The sequence below is a fragment of the Aulonocara sp. 'chitande type north' Nkhata Bay genome, linkage group LG11 (assembly GCF_057382095.1).
Source record: "Aulonocara sp. 'chitande type north' Nkhata Bay isolate Kocher_YH1m ecotype deep benthic linkage group LG11, A_spYH_male_GT1.1, whole genome shotgun sequence".
Lineage (NCBI taxonomy): Eukaryota > Metazoa > Chordata > Actinopteri > Cichliformes > Cichlidae > Aulonocara > Aulonocara sp. 'chitande type north' Nkhata Bay.
Window position 1 is genome coordinate 12,589,488 of NC_141354.1, and position 18,172 is coordinate 12,607,659.

The 18,172-nt window shown below is 40.2% G+C and overlaps 1 long non-coding RNA gene across 2 annotated transcripts in view; it reads left to right on the plus strand.

Moving 5' to 3' along the window:
- LOC147318593 (uncharacterized) overlaps nt 1-18,172 on the plus strand; it is a 65,628-nt gene that overhangs the window by 28,941 nt on the left and 18,515 nt on the right. For both annotated transcript variants that reach the window (XR_015131471.1, XR_015131470.1), the window contains exon 3: nt 4,591-4,705. This is a non-coding gene — a long non-coding RNA (uncharacterized LOC147318593). The remainder of the gene's footprint in view (nt 1-4,590; nt 4,706-18,172) is intronic.

Sequence of the window (18,172 nt, forward strand, 5' to 3'; positions counted from 1 at the left end):
ACTTTTTCCTATTTTTTAATGTTAGGTCTCAAAACTAAATATATGCTTCTGATGTTTGCTGTTCCTCTCTCTGGCATAAGATCCATGCCAGTGGTGGGTGTGATTATCCAGGCGACATGGCATCCTGACTGATCCCAGCTTTGTGCCACCACCATGAAGCCCAAACAAGAAAAACACCCATCCAATATCCCCGTTTTTGCATTGTAGCCTCTTACTGTATATCCACCCAGCTGGCCATCCCCGGCAGCCCGGCCTCCTGGAGGATATTTTAATACCAGTTAGAATATATCATCCCCTCCAGTGTGTGTGCGGACCACCTAAAGAGGCCACGCTTGACTGGAAGGAGGAGAGCACTGAGGCTCCTCGGTGCCCCGGCTCCCTAGGCTTAGGAGGGCTTAGGTGCGGATGTCATTAACTCTTTCTCCCTGGTCAGAATGGCTAGCTGCTAATTGTGGCCCCTGGTCTGTGAGCTGAGCTTGTGTAGCTAAGGAGAAAAGGCTTGCCGTAAATTGAAATCTGAGCAGCGTGTCTGAGAATTGGGGTGACTTCCATCCCGTGCAGTTTTAAGACACAGTCATAATTCCTTCTGGGCTAATTTTATCATCCATAGAAACATTATTTTTTCTGTTCACTGCACCAAAATCTGTCACCCTTTTCATATTTTATTACACCGGATCACAATTCCAAGTAGCCAGTGACCACAGTCATTGAGTTCAAGTCTGCCAGTCTTACTAAAAAGCCTAGACTTGAGTCAGGTTGGACATTTCTTATGTTAGATTTGGTAACTAAAACTTTTTTCTTACTTTAAAAAGCAGCTTTACTTTTTTTTTAAAAAACCAGTAGGCATTTTTATTTTAACTTTGTTAGAACTGGTACTTGTTGATACATGCAGCATTCATGGTTTGCACTATCATGACAGGCTGACTCTCCTCAGTAAATCCAGCCACAATTTCTGATTGTTAGGATAGAACTGTGCACGCTGTGTGTCTGCTGTTCACTGAGCTTTACAGAAACTAGCTTAAATGACAACTTTACCACGAGCAAATTAACACAACAAAACACCTTTAAGCACAATTCACTGGGCTACACACTGAACTTAGAAGATAGTATCAAAGTATCGATCCTATTGTGATAGTATTTTGATAGTATTAGCATTTGTATCGGTACTATCAATATCTGGATCAATCCACCCACCTCTACTGGGCAGGTGAGAGTACTCTTTTTCAGATGCCAAGTGATGAATCTAGATGAAGCTTCAGTAGTTTGTTTAGTCATTTGCTCGTCTTTGATAAAAACACTAATGCTAATTCTGTCTTTTTAAATATATATAAATGGTACCTTTTGTTTCATTTCACTTATATTTTTTGTAATGAAATAAGGCCTCTGGTATCTTAGTCCCAACATGTAATTGGTAATCATGCAGAACTTTAAGGTTCATTGTAAGATTAATTGTAATGCTGAGGACATAATGGACCCAGTTAACATGCAGCTGGCATGCAGATTCAAAAGTGTCCAGGATGAAGTCAGGTCCAAACACTCAGGAGGCCAGCACAAGTGTAAGGTGTCAGAAAAGTGGTCCAGAGATTAGTTTCATGTACCACAGTTCTGCCTCTCAGTGTACTTCCCTCCTACTATCAATCCTCCCTATCGTTGCCCCTCGTCTCCTCCGCTGTTCATCAGTCTGAAGCTAACTGTCAGCTCTTCTCCAGCTTATTAAAGGCTCTGGTTAACATCCGCTGTATGGCGGAGTCAAACGCCTGGGCTGGTATAACCACGTGCTGATATGATTTATTCTCTCCCCGAGGAGCCTTCTAATGAACAGAGATGTATGCTCAGCAGCCCCGTACATGTAACCTCCGTGTGCTCAGAGGACGGCTGCGCTGTAATATGATAAGTACCATGTCGATAGCCTGTATGATATGCTAATCATACTAAAACACGGTGCCTCGGGCTCTCCCCGTGTTTATTTATGAAGGCTTGACCTGAGGGAGAGCAATAATCGGCTTTTCTCTGAACTCTCTAACCCTGGGAGCCAAGGGAACCGCCAATCACACACATCTGAGTCCTATAATTCCCTCACCTCTCTCTCGCGCGCTCTCTCGCTTTCTCTCACTCTCTCCTGTCCTTCTGTTTCCCCCTCAGCTCGAGCTGAAACGGTAGATTTATGCAAACGGCACAGAGTGTGCATTTTCCTGCCCACATTTGTCGAGGGCCACATGTCAAGGGCTCAAATCATTAAACTAATTATTAATTGGGACTGACGTAAACGTGCTGTCAGCAGCCTCACCGACTTGACCGTGTTCTCAGCTCAAATATAACCCATTGATTTGATGTGGCAAACATTTAGTCAAGACATCGCCACTCCTCTGATGCAGAATACATTGCAAGTATTGCACAAATATACAATTTCTTTTTGTAAACAACATTTGGTGAAAGTAGAAGAAATACAGTCAAACTGATATTTTACGATGACATGTGATATAAGTGTTTGCACGGCCTTATTACATTTGCTTTAGTAAAACCCAAACATGAATATTCACATCGAATCAGTGTCAAACTTTTCAACACTTCGGTACCCCTTCGCTTCAGCTTTCCGTGCCTTTGACTTTGACTGCCTGCGTCTCGCTATGGATTGTCTTCTCATGAGTACAGCTCTCCCGTCACTGCAAACATGAGGCTGTGCAAATATTTTGAGGGAGAAGACAGGCTGGTTTGAATGGCTAGTGGATACACAGCGTGGAGTGGATATTGCTAACAGTGTGATTTCCTCATGCATTACCATTTTATTTATTTATTTATTTATTTATTTTTTGAGGGGTGACCACAAATGACGTTGAGTGTTCAATAAGCCTATTTTTCATAAAGTCTTAGTCACAACGTATTAAAAATAAGTAGAAATGTGTCTTGGGGTAGGGTGTAAATCAGAGCTCGGGCCTTGCATCTGTGAGCTAGGAAACAAAGGTTTGTTTGTGTGCCTCAATCACTCTTGCTCATGAAAGCAGACACTTACTTGAAAAAAAAAATCCTTCTCCTTTTCTTTTTTTCAGGGAAACACTCTAAACCAACATCCTGGGTATAAATTTGCAAAACGCAATACAGGCCTGATTGTGTGTTGAGTGGATGTGGGGTGCATACGAATAGACCCTGTACCCCTGCCTCTCTCCTCCTCCAAACAGTCCCCCCACCACCACCACCACCTTCCCCCTCACCTCTTTCTGTTCTCATGCAGCCAAGTAATGTACAACAAAAAAAGCACAGCTGAAAGTTTTTTTTAAATTTCCCCTTTGTTTTCTCGTAACAGTTTTGAATTCAGAGTTCTTGTTTGTGTTTTAACCAATCGGCATAAACCAGAAGCAGCAGGTGTTTGCAAAAGTAAAATAATAATGATGATTTTCAAAGGTTCATAAGCAAAAATGTAGTTAATATATAGTTGTACGACAGATCGCGGCACTGAAAACACTACTTCAGAAATAAAAGAAATTCTCAGCTGCTGCGTGGCAATATTGGATAATTCCACTTTAAGAGTTTCCAACTTTTTGAGCTCACACTGTTCACGCCTCCAACTTCAAATGTAGCAGCCGTCATCGCGCCATGTCTTTGGCATTTATAAGACAGGAGAATAACTTTAAATGTGCACTCTACAGTATCATAGCGATGACCGAGTCTGGGAGAATCTGAATGCAAACTCTGGGAACAAGTGAAGCTTTGGCACTGTCACCAGGTCAGCTCAAAACCCCCTCCAAGCCCAGCCCCTCAGCACCAGGTGTTCCCTTGCATTCAAATGATACTCTTATTCATAGACTGTCCCAACTGGAGTATTAAAAACTAAAAATTTGCAACTGAATGCTGATATAATCCTGGAAATATATGTCTCCATTAAAAAGTAGCCCATTTGAAGGAACAAGGCGGTCTTTGTGTGGGGCTTTATGTATATTTATCAAGGCGCTAAAAGGGAACCAGAGGTGGGGGTTAAGGAGAAGGGGATAAGGAGTAGCAGGGCAGACTTTCCAACTGTTTACATGTTAATTTCAAACTTAACAGCCCTTGTCCTGGAACTATTTATACACTGAATGCAAATTAATTTCGTCTCCCTCTGTTATCGTCCTTTTCCCCCCCTTTTTTTTTTAGCAAACACTTGACTGTTGATGGAAAAATGCTAATTAATGGGTGCTTGGAAAGTTGGACTAACTGTGCCCCTGGATTTGAACGACAGGTTGCATTTTGTTAATATGAATGCGACTCAGTTCCATTTTCGGGTTTAGCTACATCAGGTGTCAATAATGACCTTCGTCCTGAAGGATTTTTGCATAGTGTTACGCTTTTATTGGTGGCACTTTTTTTGATTCAGGATGTTGACTCACCAAAATATGCAAATGTTGAGAAAGAAAGCTGCCTGCCTGGATGTTGTGTTAAAGCAAAGTTTAATAGAAAAGTGCTACCTACAAGATATTTTTTCAAACCACTTGTTTCATTTTCAGTATTATTTTTCACTGTAATGTAACATAAAGCTGTCTTTATTATTACTTTCTTATTATTAAATTGTGAATATTATGCTCCAAAATAAAGTTTCCATTTTGCTTTACCCCACAGGTGTGTGGCATGTGGAAAAGTGTGCAGACACGATCAACATGTGACTTATCCTATAAACGCTCTTGAACAATTGCCTTGCTAATCACATTATGGATACAGTAAGCTCAACAAATTGGTAAGTACACTTGCCTACATCTTTGGGGTGCTCTCAAGCAGATGAAGCTACAGCAGATTTGAAACTGCTGAATCAGTGTAGCACCATTGTCATAGCAGTTTACTGGTTCTGCTGTTCATTTTTGGTTGATTCTTTGAAAGTAGCTGCCGAATAACCGAGAGTGTCATCTCTCTGCCGATGACGCTTAACTATAGGTAACTAAAGGTTTTCACCTACCTGTAAGCAGAATGTCATAATATATCATTTTGGCTGTTTGCTGAATACTGGAGATATAAATATTCCCACAGATCTGCGAATCTTATTTGCATTTAAGCAGAACCACAAATATTTCAGGCGTTCATCTTGAATCAAAATGGCTTAGTCCCTAGAGTAGAAACCGACAAGCAACCTCCTGGCAAGCTCAGTTCACTGACTGGTTGGCAAATGGTGTCTGGACTTTGCTAGCCTTTACTGGACTTTGCTAGCTCTTACAAGGTGAAATTGGTCACAAAGAGCGTAGCTACCCCAAAAAACCTCCAAAAATCTATGATTTATTTGGTTGCAGATTGGCATGATCATTCGCAATTTGCATGTAAGACAGTGAATTTCCTCTAAACCTTAACCATCTAATCTCCAAGCTGTACAGAAATTTGAAGAAGGGTAATGCCAAGTGGAAGTGGAGAACATTCACTTTCAAAGTAAAAGTTGTGCCTTATTGATGCAATATTTTATCGCAACGGTAAGGTGCAACATTTATTTTTAAAGCAAATATTCTCCATTTCCTCTCTGCCTAGCACTTTTCACTACCCCTTGGCAAATCGTTTATTAGTGTTTGCAGACAAGTTGGCCTCCTCCATGCAAACTGGTGGCAACCACAGCAACCTGCTAGTGACCAAAACAATCCCAAGGAGGTTTTAATGCTGCACCATTTATCTCTTTGCAACCAATTTCAATTCACACTGGCAACTGCCAGCCACCTCCACAACCACTCATCAACTAGTTGTAAAACTCTTTTCCTTCAAGACCAGTAACCCATCTGGTAACTACAGGTCACCTGAATGGGGCTTTAGCAATTGATTTCATAGCGACTGCCAACAACCTCCAGCAGCCACCCACACCTGGTTGGGGAAGACATATTTTCCCCCCACAAACAGTGTTTGCCACATTTGCTGACTGGACTCTAGGCCTGTGTGACTGGCCCTTAACGACTTAACGAGTCAAACCTTATTGGCATTTTAATATTTATTGAATTGAAGTTTTTCTAGATGCTAGTTACAACCCGTTATGCCTCAAAAACAAAGTTTTAAAAGCTTTTTCGATTTCATGGAAGTTATATTTCTACCATTATCTTTGCTGTTGCAATGGAGTCTTGAGTGCCAAATCTATCTCTTATAATGTCTTGAATATACTGTTGTATTGAAGAGAGCAGTGTCATTAAAATCACTTGGTTTAAAACCGAAATAAAACAAAGAACAAAGGAAGAAAGACTTAGAGACCGAGAGAAAGAGAAGTTGATATGAAATGTGGTCAGCTGAACTGCCATGGCAACTGGTCAAGAGTCCACAGAGAAGGAATGTGTCTAATGAAATGTAACAATACCATCCCCCCCGCTCCCCCTCCTCGCTGCCCTCCCTCTCTCACTTTGAGTGAATGACTGAGTATGTTTTATGGTTGGAGTGCACAGGCTCGACTGCCGCTTTGTTTAGACGGGTTTCAGATGTTTGGCTCATTGTGTTTAGGTTGTGCTGATTGTTTTTTAGGCATATTTGAGTGAATAAACAAATGTCATCACTTCAGCGCCATCCTTCAAGAGCTTTTTATGTCAGTGTCAGTAAGTGATAAAACATCTTTTCACGAGCGCATATTTTCGTCCTTCGTCCTCACTTGATATATTTTTTTTGTTTGCTTGATACAAGGGAAATGGTCTCTTAGAGTGAATAGGATATCAATTAATTATACAGTCGTCAGAGTCACAAACCAAAGTGCAATACTTTAAGGGTATAGAAATTTGGATGAAGTGAAAAAGTTGTAAGAGCAGTTTGAGTGCTTCTTGTAATTACAATATAAACAGTAAAAAAAGGCCTATTACTGAAAGCACCCAAGTTTGAAAATAAACCAATGAAAAGAGATCAGTTACTAAAGTACTATATGTTGAAATCACTCAGTTATAACATGAATGTCTAAACCTAAACATGTTGGAAAATTCATAGCAGATGCTGACTGGTTTAGCTGGTCTCTCCTCATAAACCATGCATAAATCAACCATCACTGCCGCCTCTTTCTTTCTGTCTGATTATGATGCTAATATCACCACTCTAAACAAAGAAACAAGCCCAGTGACAGAAATGAGAGACATAACGCTTTTGTTTACAAAAGAGGGAAAGTATAGAGGTATTATGCGGACTACAAGACTGTGGGGCAGAGGGTGATGTCTACAGAGAGGTTGGATCGGCCTGCTAACGTGATCACCTGAATTATGCACAAACCATTGTGTCCAAATATCATAAACCGAAGCACGAACATCCCACCCCTCCCTCAAACATGGGTCGAAATTATTATTTATGTGGCTTCAGAGCTGCAGAGAGACAATTAGTCATATTCGTATGCTGAAATTAATTGAGAGAGATGCGGGAGATAAAGACAGAGAACAAAGACAGCTTTTTGTCACTTCTTTCTATCTGACAGGGATAATTAGATATATGAAATTGAAATTCCTCACTGGGGGGTCCTATTGACAACACTGTTTTCTGTTTCGCTCTTATCCCCTGTTTCTTTTGTGCTCCTGTTTATGCTAATTTGGACCCAGTGTTTTTCCCTGACCGCTAAAAGCTGCATCCTCCCCAGCCTTCAGATTCAATTCATGTAGAGCAGAGAGTAGCCTGTCAGCTATTCACAGCCCTTTACCTGTAACACAAGGACTCGGGGAATCAGTTTCTAATCAGCAGAATTTAAATAGCTGATATATACATGTGTATGTGTCACACTGTGTGGAGCTGCAACAGTATTAATTAAATGAATTAAATATAAAAAAAAAAGATTTTATTTTATTGGATATGTGTTATTATAATATTTCAATTCATCTTTTTTAAATTCAACTTTAATTTTATGTCTCATTTTATTTTATATTATTGTTTCCTTGGTTTGGAGATGTCACCACCCGATAAATTACAAGTCGCAGGCTTTGTGACACCAGAGATATTTAACTCCAAGTTCTATAACTTCCAGTTTTCTAGGGGGCGCCCATGAGATATAAGTGAATGGAGCTTGTTTTGTTGTAATTAGGGGTGGGGGTCTCAAAACTATATTACAAAGTTTCAATAAAATTTGCAATAATATTATTTCTGGTGAAACAGGAAAAAAAAATACTGAATAAGGTTTTATTGATGCGTGTGGGCAGCAGCATTTATAAGGGTGAGTAAATGCAGGGCATTTCCATCCTTCTTTTCCAATGAGCTGCTGTCAGTGATGACACACAACCTAATTCAAAGTGTGATTCTATTGCAACAAGGTGCCAACAGCAGAAGCAGCAGCATTATAATGCAATTGTAGTGACACAGCAATATATCCAGTGACACCGCTTAAGTCAGATGTAAGCACAAACGTAGCCTAGGTAATCTTTTTGGGGGGTTTTTTAAATAAAAGTAGATGATAACACTTTAAATTTGTAGTTTCACGGTATAAAGTAGCTTAACCTTGTGAGGAGCCTGCACAGCATGTTTTGTCTGGGATGTTGCATCTTGGGTCAAGCCCCTGCTTGTCTCTACCTTGTCTGATAACCAGCTGCTTCTTTTACACTGATGTAAGCTACTGCCCTGTTATAACAAGGCTTCTCATATTTTTTGTAGTTATCTTTTGATAATGGATGCCATTGAGGGAGGCTGTCCTTTCGTGTATACGTAAATGGATATTCAGTATAAAAGTGCTAGCACAATGTTAGCATTTATGAGACTAAATAGATTAAATCAGTTTTACTGTAAGATAACAGATAACACAATGATTTAAAAATGACACTAACACACTTACATTCACTCCTTTTGTAAAAAATAGTGTAATATAAAATATTTTTGTTTAGAGGGAGCTAAACAAGTTACCTTTGACTGCTAGCTGTGTCAGTAGCTAGCCATTGTTAGCAGGCACCAGTGTGTGCTTTTGAACTTCAGCATTATCTTTTATTCTGTTAAACCATTTGCAAAAAAAACCCAGATAAATCTAATATAACAAATTAACTGCTGCCTTTACACAGTAAGTTAATAATTCACACTCACAAACTGTATTAGTTACACTGGCCAACCACTTAAAGATTGAGAAGTAGAGCGAACAAGCTTCTTGAATAACTTGCTTAAAATTTTATGATTTCATCTATATTATACTTTACCTGCTACGTTGCCTATTTTCTAATGCCCCACATAATGACTTGAACATAAGTACCTTTGTGCATTTTCTGAAGTTCAGTCCTTTGGTTAGCATCATGTGAACCACCCTCACAGTATCAGAGAGGAACATCTGATAAAAGAACATTGTGGTTTTAGTGGAATTATGGGTTATGTCACCTTTCACCGCAAAACTAGAAGGGGCCTCTCAATAGTTTTCCTCTCACATGAGAAACAACCACTGTCATGTTTCTCACAAGTGAAGGAAACTGCTAAATGCCACAAAAAAGACCCACATAAAAATGGATTAAGCTGACAGCGTGAATTAAAAGTGTTCTTGAAATGAAAGAAATTGTATGATGTACTGTATGTATGTATCTACCCTTTTTTAAAATTTGTTGTCTGGTTTTGTGCTTATTTACTTATTTATTCTTTTATTGAGAATGTTTTTTTTTTGAGAAGGTTGGTACTTCAGCTACACTTCTGCTTTTATTATTGCACATGTCTGCCCTGGTTTCATTTTTAAGCATAAAGATCTCATTCCCAGAAAGGACCTAAGAAGCGCACAGACACTTAAGATTTTTCATGATAGATTCTCCATGTAATTCAAATATTTTGTAGTGTTTAAGCAATTAAAACTCAAAATTCAAGTGACGTTAGACTATTGCTTTTAATTTCCCCACTGCCCCACATGTCCCTTTCTTTTCAAAATGATTGTCTTAGAGATTTATATAAAAATTATATACTTACCTGACACTGATCACTTGCTGACCTCTTGCTGATCTTTTTTTCCTGCTCTAACATACATTAAAATACTGGCCTGCCATTATGGATTGTGTAAGACCGGAAAAAGAAAAAAAAAAGAGGATGGTGCATGGTTGTTAGAAGGGAAAGGAAGGCAGGATGGAGATATGAATTGAACCGGAAAGAGCCTTGTGTCTAATGCTTGCCACATTCGCTCTCGAATGAAGGTCTAATTACCCATCGGTATTTGGTGCCAGCGTTCCCAGGTCCCAGCAGCCCCTGGCCCTATGCAGGCACTGAGTGTCCAAAGCCAGCTGCCTTCCAAACACTTGCAGGTAAACAGGCCGGGCTAATAGTCCTACCACAAGGGAGCCAGATGAAAGAGCAGGAAACTGCTGCCAGAAGCCCTGAAAGGATTTATGTAAAGACGTAAAGACAGGAGATGCAGGGATGTAGTAGCAGCTAACCCTATCTAAACTTACCTATCTGTTTGCTTAGATGATTCTTTATGACTCAAATCGCAGGCCTAGCGTAGAGGTAAAATTATTATAAAGATAACATAAACATTATAAAGGCGTGTTCAGACAAACATATGTAAATGCTTTGTGTATACAGTGTATCTATCATGCTGGCAGTTATTGCTTTGTGAAGGTCACAGTGTAGACTTGCTGTAGTGTGGAAAGAGAGTGCAATTTTGATGAGCTTTACTGAAAGAGGATTTTTGAAGGGGTGAAGGTAAAGAATTACTTGAGGATGTGGAATTATAGATCTGTAGAAGAAAGTAAAAGGCAAAAGCAGCAGAGACTTTTGCTGACTCTAAGTCTTGCTGGTTCACTTGCATGCAAAGCTACGACAGTCTGATGTGTCACATATGTTCACTCTGAATAACCGCATGTGCAGATGTGAATGTGTTTGTCAGGGATCATATCCATTTTCTTTTGTAGTGTAAACTCAGTAGCAATATCTCCTGCTGCCAGTTTAAAAGTGTAATATCTGTGAGCTGAGGAAAAGTGAGCAGTCTTCTGTGTTGGATACGGTTTTCATGAAAGGGCCAGCCAGGGTGGGACGGGAACATCGCCAATCATGACTACTCCAGATCCATCCTGAGGAACAGGAATTCCCACAAGCTGGATAAACATGCACTTTGGTCGAGAGAGCTGGGTGCTTGATAGTCGCTCTCTCATCTTTGAACACGGACATTCTCTAGATATTGATTTATTTTCAGAGCCAAAATAAAATACGGTGAGTTTTTCTGGGTTTTTTTTTTGTTTTTTTTTCAAGTGAGAGAGGAAAAGAGATGATTAATGGAGTCCAAAATTTTACAGCCTTTAGCATTACTTGAGGTTTTGTTTCCTAGATGGCATGTGCCACTATCTGATGGCTTGGGAAGGACAGAAGTAATATGGCTGCCACATGTGAGAGGACAACATGCTACTGCGGTTGTCCAGAGAATGTAAACTGTGTTTATCCTAATGGATTCTGACAGAAGCAATAATGGACACCGGGGCTAACTCGACTGACCACACATTTGAATTTTGTTTCCCTTCTGGGAATTTGTGTGTTTTTGTTCGACTTGAGGGTGTAATTTTTTGTGTCTGGCACAAATGGCGCTGACTATATTTCTCTCAGTATTTGAATATATAGTGTGTGTACTTTTGCGGTTGTCGCTTACATACACACACGGGCATTTGTGTTTTCATAAGTGATTACTGTGAATCAACTCTTTGTGCGTGGCTCAAGTCATAAAACAAGAGAGAAAGAACATCGTTATGGTAGTGGGGCACCTCACTAAAACGCTCCAGTGACAGAAAATGAAAAGCTGTAATTCCTCCTGTGAAGTGAAGTCTGACTTGTCAGAGTAAAGCACTTCCTATCCTTTTGTTCAGATCTCAAAGGGAATTATAGAGGAGAGCGTTAGATATGGCTGTTAATAAGACCAGCGAGCCCTGACCAGATGAATGTCTGAGTGATTTAGACCATGACAGTTGTATTAAACTAATGAAACTAGATTAGTTTAACCTGGAGACTCATATGTTCACAGAAAACATGAGAGAAAATAACATATATTGAACCTTTTATGGACAAGTCAATCAATTAAGCACTTACAGAGAGTAAGTACAATCACCAAAAAAAAAACCTCACACAAATCTACATATTTGTTTCCGTCATCATCATGATGAAGGAAGCACTTTTTTTTTCCAGAAGTGATGCAATCAGCTCTCATATTGATAAGTAAAGAAGAAGCAGAGGGTTGGGGCTGGGTTAGGTGGGGAGGAGGTGCTTGGAGATCAATGGGCTAATAAAACAAATCGATGGAATGAAACCACAGAAAAAAGTGAAGTCATTAATTTGCAGAGACAGGATGATCCCACCAACCACATGCATTGATTAGAAATGAGGTCTGTGGAGAACCTTCAGGGGGTATCATATTAGGGAAGGGAAACAATGGCCCAGGTGGAGTGGTGGTGGTGGAGGTGGTGGCAAGGGGGGGGGGATGCTTTCCTCCTAGGTTTTGCTGCTGAACTACTGCAGGAGAATAGGTTAACTGGCAGATCAATGGCGTCTTCAGGGTAACTCCAAGAAAACAGTGGTTCTGTATATGCTCTCCAATGTACTGTCAACACATTATCGTGACACCTCCTTTTTTAAAAGCAAAGTGTACTCAAGCATGATTTTGAAATTCAATACATCATATAGTACAAAGAGGTCCGCAAATAAGGTCAGAGGTGAGAGCTAATGTACCATTTTTATCAATATTGTTATTGTTAATCATGATTTGTCATCAATAATATTGGACTGAGTTATATACACTGCAGCCTCTTCCACGGCACTGTGAGAGCAGTGGAGCTTGCATGATCTGCAGTGTAGAAAAGGACTGCTTCAATACTGGGAGTGGTACTCTCTCCATATTGTGACTGTGTGAGTGCGTAGGTTGCAACAAATGTTACAGTCAGCCCAGTCTCTTTGCGAACTATTAAGTTTGTCCAAATTTTGGCCTCACCACCAGTCCTTTTTTGGGTTGTTTTTTTTGTTTTTTTTTTTTTTGAAATTCAAAGAAACCCTTGACGCTTTCCGTTGGTCAGGGTTCATGCAGACACAGCATAGCTTTTCTGAAGCCGTTTGGCTGAACGAGAGAAAAGAAAAGCAGGTGATGTGAGATTGACGACTTAAATACTTCATCAATCAATGCTGCAGCCAATGTGTTGTTTGGTGATTGGTGGAGAATTCAGGCAATCCATCTTTCCTACCAGCAACTGACATTCAAGATTCTCCTCAGGTTCTCCATGTATTGCCTTTATTTCTTTATTTCCAGGGTTAACCTAGGCTGCAGAATATGTGTGTTTGTGCGTGTTGAGGTGGAGGGGGTCCACGCTCTCCTTTCATCTGTTATTAGAGTCTGTTAGACATGTATGCTGCAGCAAAATCTGGCACCCACACACACGCAGGAGTACAACACTCAAGTCAGCTCATGAGCAGCCCTCCCATGCTAACGAGATCGTTTCACAGAAATTTGAAGGCATTAGTGTAATTACTGTAATTATATTTAAATGAGATTATACGCAAGACGACGGGCAACATCATCTTTGAAAATGTGTTTTAAATCGCGTGTCGTCTGGTCGATTTTTTCTTGCAGGAAATTAGCTGAATCGCTTCATATTTGAGTTTTGAACAGTTCACAAAATTCAGAGCGCAAATGCTAATCTGGTGCAAAAAACGGCACCGGAATGTTCACGTGTGGAAAAGAAAGAGAAGATATACTGTCTCACAAAAATTGCAGGTTTATATTTTTTTATAAACCATTTTCTAAAACGAGTGTTTTAGACTCAAAACGTGTCAAATCAAAGCTGATAATGTAAGAATTCCTCCTGCCACCCACCCCCTGGATTTCTGCACCTTTAAACCTTGCAGTTTATTTCCTGACACATTATTCTTTCTTTTTTTCATCTCACTGTCTTCCCCCAGTGTGGCCAGAGTAATACTGAAGCCCCTGGGTTTTGCTTAATTAAAATACATCCTTTTTCTTTTCCCCTCGGAGTCCAGGGATAGAATAACTATGCAACAGGGTTAGCTGTATTTAGCTCCTTGAGGAGTTACCCAGTGTTGTGTCAGGCAGCCACTCACAGCTAAATCAACAACAGAGAGCAAGGGAAAGAGAGAGAGAGGGTATAGTATAGGAGGAAAAAACAGGGGGGTACTGGAGGGCTCCCACATCGTGTAAACGCCTAGCTTTTCACACTGAGCGGAATTTTCATGCTAAGCTCCCAGCTTGAACTGAAATCCTCTCACTTATCCTCAAATCCGAGATGAAATACTGTCAGATGTACTGTGATCCAGGGAATTTAGTAGGAGACTGACAGGCCGGGTGGAGAGACATATGAGTGACTGATACCGAGAGGCACAAGTGCGCTTGTCCGTGTGGAGGAGGAGCAGGGAGAGAGGGGCGACGACTGTGAGGGGAGGAGATTTTTATCCGATGATTTGTCAGAGGCACAAAGAGTGACTCGTGTCAGTTAGGTGATGAGTAACAAAAAAAGTAGCACATTGTCACATGATCCAATCATTTTGTGCTACATACTTTGTTAATGTATAATGTATTATTTTATACTGAAATTTAAATGATTTCTTTTCTTTTTTTTCTCCCAAAAAATGTCTGCATTTGATTTGTGAAAGTGTGCTGTACACGGAAACACTTTCCTCACGCTAGTATTGCTCTCATTTGTCAGTCGGATGCTTTATGTGGGGTATTGGGGCTGATATTTGGAGGGTGTGTACATCCCTCATCTCTGAATAGCTCTAAGGCACAAGCAGGAAATGGAGTCCTGGCATTTTGTTTTGCATCAGTGCTCCTCTTTATTAGAGAGGAACAGAATCGACATAGAATTATAATTGGAAAATTGTAAGCTTGCTTTCATTACAATTAGCCAGATCACAGGATGCAATAAACCAATTATTTTACTTAAAAGCAAGTTTCCTCATCACTCTGCAGTGCGTCGCAGGATGTGTAACCTCATCCCACATGGACGTGCCAGTGAAACAGCAAACTCTCTGTCTCCTACTCTGTCGCTCCCCGCTTACATGTAAACACCAGCATGCTTGAGTGTGTTCAGACAGCTGAACATACACTGACATATGAACGCCATTTAGCGGCACCACACGGGCGCGCAAACACACACACACACCTCAACAACATACAAATAATTGAGTAAGATTTGCTGGTACATTAAGTTTAATGTGTTTGACATTTGGCGGGAGGAAATGGTGGGCCCAAAGTGGAGTAGCCGGGTCTTTCTTCAATCAGGGCACTGCAGGGCTTCATTTTACAACCCCGACGCAAACCCAGACCCGTCAAAGCTAATTAGCGCCGTTGCAAATGGATACAGGTCATGGCTCTCAGCGGATTGGTCCACAGAAGGGTCGCCAAAGGTCAAACCTCCAGTATGGAATGATATAAACAATCATCTATAGACCACAAACCAATCAATTCCTTTTAACACTATCCACTTCCTGGTCGGCTGCTCTCAGATGTCAGAGGTCAGTGTACAAAAAGACAACTGAGCCAGTGGGTTTGGGAGTGGGAAGCATATCCAACTTATTATCTATTTATTTGTATTTTACCAGCAAAATATCAAATGCATTTAAATCTGTTCTCTGATAGCTTCTGTTATGTTTGTATATGTACATGCCCATTCATTTATTATTTTCCAGAGGTGTGGACTCGAGTCACATGACTTGGACTCGAGTCAGACTCGAGTCATTAATTTTATGACTTTAGACTTGACTTGAAAAAATGTTCTAAGACTTGTGACTTGACTTGGACTTTTACACCAATGACTTGGGACTTGAATTGGACTTGAACCGGTTTACTTGAAAAGACTTGATATTTTACCCCAAATATAAAATTTAACATGCATATTATATAGAGATTGAAAATGTGACGTCATTCACGGGTAGAACCGCAAAGGATTCTGGGAACTTGTGGCAAGCGGTACTAGCGCACGCAGGCTTTCAATTAAAATCAGTTACACAGCGATAAAAAGAAACACAAAAATGGCAAGAAGCTGTTGTATCATTAACTGCAATAGCCGGTCGCATGACAGCCACGGGAAGCCGACGGGTAAAGAGATCGGTTGTTATTGGATTACGTCGTTGAAGAGAAATTGTTCAGCCATGTTTCCGAAGTAACAAAGAGGCGACGGATGGCCTGGATTGCAGCCATTCTAAGACCAAATATAACGTCCCAGAACCCTCCAGCTCACAGGTTAGTCTGCTCCAAGCATTTACACGAAGGTCAGTGTTTTTTAGTAGTTAACACGTCATTTTCATAACATAATTAGTGATATAGGTTACAAGCAAGTCTGGCGCTGAACAGAAATTGTCGCGCTATGCTCCTTTATTTATTGTGCATAAATAGTGAATTGTCCTGACACAATATTGCGTTTCGCTTCTGTTATTATGGTACATTGACAAAAACATATGCTTTTATTCACAGGATAAAACAGGTTTTTTGTATCACTAATTGCCCAGTACGATTACAGCATACAATATTGTTGTCACTGCTACATTTCTGTGATTGGACTTTTACACCAATGACTTTTACACCAGAAATTATTTCCACTGCTAATTAATTACCGTTGAGCTCAAAGGTCCTATTAATAAACGGTTAATGAATGTGTATTTATGACGACAATTTGTGAGACTGGTAAACTTATGATACGTACGATGGTCTTTCGTTCTACACGGTGCATTTCAAGGTCCTGCACCCATCTGTCGGTAAACTGTACCTGGGCTTGTTGCAGTGACCTGAAGTTACTAAACTTCATGAGTGTATGCACTCACTCCAAGAACCGTATGATTATAAATATGCATATAAATATGCTACGATGAGATAGCTGACTTCATCTAACTAGCAAATGTTGTCCAGGCTATGTTGGTGATACAGTTTTTTTTTAATGTGTATGATATTTTTGTCATGCGATTTTAAAGCCGGTCCTACAACCGCATCCAAGAATAACATGCAGCTTATCTCAGAACTGTCGGTGAAAATTATTCTTGGAGCTAAGTTTAATTGAGCTGCATTTTAAAGAGGTGCAATTTCACAATTTGTGTATATTTTCTAAGTTCACTATTTTGTCATGTGTTGAGAAAAACACAGATTTTAAATTACATGGTCTAATATTTACATTTAGCATAACTGCAACATTATTTTTTCGTTGTTTTTTTTTTAAAGACTCGAAAGGACTTGAAATTCAAAGTTTCAGACTTGTGACTTGACTCGGACTTTTACACCAGTGACTTGAGACTCGACTCTGACTTGCCTGACATTACTTGAGACTTGACTTGAGACTTGAGGATAAAGACTTGAGACTTACTTGAGACTTGCAAAACAATGACTTGGTCCCACCTCTGTTATTTTCCACTGTTTGCATGACAAAGCTTTAGATCTTGGAGAGGCAAATCCTGTATATTTAGTTAGTCTTTCATGAACTCTATACTACATAAAAATCAATAAGAGTGGAGTGAATAAAAAAATGATCTAAAACCATCTTCTTTCTTTGCAGCTAAAGCACACTGTGTGCGTGTTTTCATGCAGACTGAATAAAGCCACTTCAACATCAACATGAAGTTCCGCAATTAGCCGGGCAGAGAAAAAAAGGACAGAAAGACAGCGAGAAAGGAAGAGAGGAGGGGTGGGGGAGGAAAAAGGATGGAAACCAACGCTTGAGGAATTGAATTACCAGAGCCTTTTCTCATTATCATTTAGCCGTCTTTTATGGCCCACCAGTAAGAGATGATGTTCCCATGACCCCGCACAATACACAGACATATTATTCAATCCTGCCTCGATGAAATTCCTGCAAATAAAACCTTTGTGCCAGGCAACAGCTAATTATTTGACAGATTGGCCCCCTTCTGGCTCAGGTTACAGTGTGGAGAGGCCATGTTTTAGCCCCCCACTCCCCACCTCCCACCCAAGCAAGAACACCACCAGCACTCCCTCCCCGCTCTCTTCCAATCCTGGTGCAGAGAGGGGCCACTTTGACAAAATCCCAGAGGGCCTCATTCTTTTCAGGAGATTATATATTTCTGCCCCCCCCTCCCTTCCCAACCATCTATCCATCCAAAATCAGGGGAGCGTGATGTGTGTGTGTACAGATGGGGGTTCTGTGTGTCAGTGACAGCAGTCATTTCATAGTTTAAAGGGTTTTCTCAAGCAGAAATATTTAATCTTCCCACGAAAACAAAGTTTGGTGGTGAACGACCATGATGGAAAGACAGAAAGAGAGATGTAAAAAAAAACGAAGAAAAAAAAACACCAAACCATGTCAAATATGTGTTTTGTTACACTCTATTTATACTTACTTTGAAGAAATGC